Below are 4,082 nucleotides of genomic sequence, written 5' to 3' on the forward strand. Positions count from 1 at the left end.
CTGCTCCGCGGGCCGGTGTCTCAGACTCCTATCTCGGCTCTGTTTAGTCATGCAAGCCCATGGCTCGGGCCTACCTGTTGCTAATGATGCTAGCGGTGCTAACGAGGACTTCAGTTGGCTGCTTTTCAGTAGTTTCGGGGGATAATTCATCTGTCCAGTGAATTTTGCAGCTGTCACCTGCCTCGTTAGCTTTGGGAAGTGTGAATTTTGATTTAAATCCTCTTCAATGGCTTGCGTGGGTGGAGAACCATTAGCGTAGCGATTCTCGAGTGCGGAGAGTCGCCCCTGGAGAGTATATTCCAATAAGTCTACTCTCTTTGAAAGATCCACACAACTTTGACAGATAGCAGGCATGGTAGGAATAACAGCTATATTAAAAAAATGTTAAAACTATAAAAAAGAAGCAAGAAAAAAGCAGGAAAGCAGTGGTATGAGAGGAGCGAGGGAGAAACACGTCTAATCTACTCAGAAGCAGGAAGCAGTGTAGAGACAGACTATTATAGAGACAGACTATTATAGAGAGAGGCTGTTATAGAGACAGACTATTATAGAGACAGACTGTTATAGAGACAGATTGTTATAGAGACAGACAATTATTGAGACAGACTGTTATAGAGACAGACTGTTATAGAGACAGACTGTTATAGAGACAGGATATTATAGAGACATACTATTATAGAGACAGACTATTATAGAGACAGGCTCTTATAGAGACATACTATTTTAGAGACAGGCTCTTATAGAGACAGACTATTTTAGAGACAGACTATTATAGAGACAGGCTATTATAGAGACAGACTATTATAGAGACAGACTATTATAGAGACAGACTATTATAGAGAGAGGCTGTTATAGAGACAGACTGTTATAGAGACAGACTATTATAGAGACAGACTATTTTAGAGACAGACTATTATAGAGACAGACTATTATAGAGACAGGCTATTATAGAGACATACTATTATAGAGACAGGCTATTATAGAGACAGACTGTTATAGAGACAGACTATTATAGAGACAGACTGTTATAGAGACAGACTATTATAGAGACAGACTATTATAGAGACAGGCTATTATAGAGACAGACTGTTATAGAGACAGACTATTATAGAGACAGACTATTATAGAGACAGGCTGTTATAGAGACAGACTATTATATAGACAGACTATTATAGAGAGAGGCTGTTATAGAGAGAGGCTGTTATAGAGACAGACTATTATAGAGACAGACTTTTATAGAGACAGACTATTATAGAGACAGACTATTATAGAGACAGACTATTATAGAGACAGGCTGTTATAGAGACAGGCTGTTATAGAGACAGACTGTTATAGAGACAGACTATTATAGAGACAGGCTATTATAGAGACAGGCTGTTATAGAGACAGACTATTATAGAGAGAGGCTGTTATAGAGACAGACTATTATAGAGACAGACTATTATAGAGACAGACTAGTATAGAGACAGACTATTATAGAGACAGACTATTATAGAGACAGACTGTTATAGAGACAGACTGTTATAGAGAGAGGCTGTTATAGAGACAGACTATTATAGAGACAGACTATTATAGAGAGAGGCTGTTATAGAGACAGACTATTATAGAGACAGACTGTTATAGAGACAGGCTATTATAGAGACAGACTATTATAGAGACAGACTATTATAGAGAGAGGCTGTTATAGAGACAGACTATTATAGAGACAGACTGTTATAGAGACAGATTGTTATAGAGACAGACTATTATTGAGACAGACTGTTATAGAGACAGACTGTTATAGAGACAGACTGTTATAGAGACAGGATATTATAGAGACATACTATTATAGAGACAGGCTCTTATAGAGACATACTATTTTAGAGACAGGCTCTTATAGAGACAGACTATTTTAGAGACAGACTATTATAGAGACAGGCTATTATAGAGACAGACTATTATAGAGACAGACTATTATAGAGACAGACTATTATAGAGAGAGGCTGTTATAGAGACAGACTGTTATAGAGACAGACTATTATAGAGACAGACTATTTTAGAGACAGACTATTATAGAGACAGACTATTATAGAGACAGGCTATTATAGAGACATACTATTATAGAGACAGGCTATTATAGAGACAGACTGTTATAGAGACAGACTATTATAGAGACAGACTGTTATAGAGACAGACTATTATAGAGACAGACTATTATAGAGACAGGCTATTATAGAGACAGACTGTTATAGAGACAGACTATTATAGAGACAGACTATTATAGAGACAGGCTGTTATAGAGACAGACTATTATATAGACAGACTATTATAGAGAGAGGCTGTTATAGAGAGAGGCTGTTATAGAGACAGACTATTATAGAGACAGACTATTATAGAGACAGACTATTATAGAGACAGACTATTATAGAGAGAGGCTGTTATAGAGACAGACTATTATAGAGACAGACTATTATAGAGACAGACTGTTATAGAGACAGACTATTATAGAGAGAGGCTGTTATAGAGAGAGGCTGTTATAGAGACAGACTATTATAGAGACAGGCTGTTATAGAGACAGACTATTATAGAGAGAGGCTATTATAGAGACAGGCTGTTATAGAGACAGACTGTTATAGAGACAGACTATTATAGAGACAGGCTCTTATCTTTTCAGGAAGGTACAGTATGTCTAAAATGCAAGGTCATTTATCCTATTTAGTGCCCCAAAAAAGTAGCTTATACCTTAGGTAGATTGTCAGTCAGATAATAATAATATTTAAGACACCCTGACCCTATTTCTTGACTCAAAGTGACCTTTAAACATTTCATGAGGAAAAACATGATACTATCAGCTCCCACAAACGTTGCTAATCATTAACAAAAAGGCCTCAAAGAAATGAGAGAATCACACTGAACATTTCTACCATAACATGAACGATACCACAACCACATATGATGATTTAATTAACAACAATTAATTAGCAATAACACATCTTCTTCGGCGTATGGGTTGTTGTTTTCCACTCCACCAGGCTCGGGGCCGAGGGGCTACCCTTTTACCACCCCGAGACCTGGTTGAGGGGCTCACCCGGGCTATATTTCTGGACACCCCTCCAGAAGCCACGTCATCGTCTCGTCATCTAATACCGACAGACCATGCATCCCGTTGGGTGGGTGGTACACCGGGCAATCCAGGATAACATGGTCTGCGGTTTGGTCCTCTGCGCCACACTCGCACGACGCATTTGGGGCCAAGCCCCATCTGTGCATTGATGAGCGGAAACGCCCGACGCCGGTCCGGAGACGATTGAGCCTCACCCAGGATAGCCTTGGCAAGTCCATCCCGAGGGGCTCAGGGCCGGCGACTGGGATGTGGTCACGGAGTTTGGAGGTGTTAGCCTCCCACTCTGCACGCCACATATAATCCGCCCATCCTGCCGCACTGATGTTAAGATCTCTGCATTGCTGCCTGAGATCCTGTGCGGCAGGCACAAATGGGTGTCTCGACTTAAGACGCTGGGAGGGCTCCGCTGTTATAGTGAGCCTATCATGGAGCAGATGGTTATTAAGCTCCACGGCCCGGCAGGCGAGACGTGCTGTGGCTCCCATGTGGCGGAGGCCTGCGGGCTGGATGCCTGCTAGGATGGGAAGGTTGTCCACGGGGGTAGGACGCAGGCATCCTGTCACAATGCGCAAGGCTTCGTTTATAGGCGAGGCGATGAGGCGGGTGTGGGCACTGCGACACCATACTGGGGCGCATTATTCACTAGTTGAATAAACGAGGGCTAGGGCTGCCGTGCGCAAGGTCCTTGCGCCGGCGCCCCAGCCCGAGCCAACCAGTCGCCTCATCAACACCACACGAGCTGTTAACTTCTTGCGCAGTGACTCGAGGTGTCGGCGAAACGTGAGCGTCCTGTCCAATGTCACGCCGAGATAGATTGGCTCAGCGGAACATGGCAGGGGAGTTCCATCTAGGTGTACTCTAAGCTCACATTTAGCCTTCCTGTTTTTAAGGTGGAAGGCAGCCGACACCGTCTTTGCCTCGCTAAGCTTCAATCTCCATTTCCGGAAGTATCAAATCAAATCATCAAATCAAATGTTAT

The sequence above is a fragment of the Nansenia antarctica genome (assembly GCF_963989245.1).
Source record: "Nansenia antarctica genome assembly, contig: SCAFFOLD_41, whole genome shotgun sequence".
NCBI classification, from domain to species: domain Eukaryota; kingdom Metazoa; phylum Chordata; class Actinopteri; order Argentiniformes; family Microstomatidae; genus Nansenia; species Nansenia antarctica.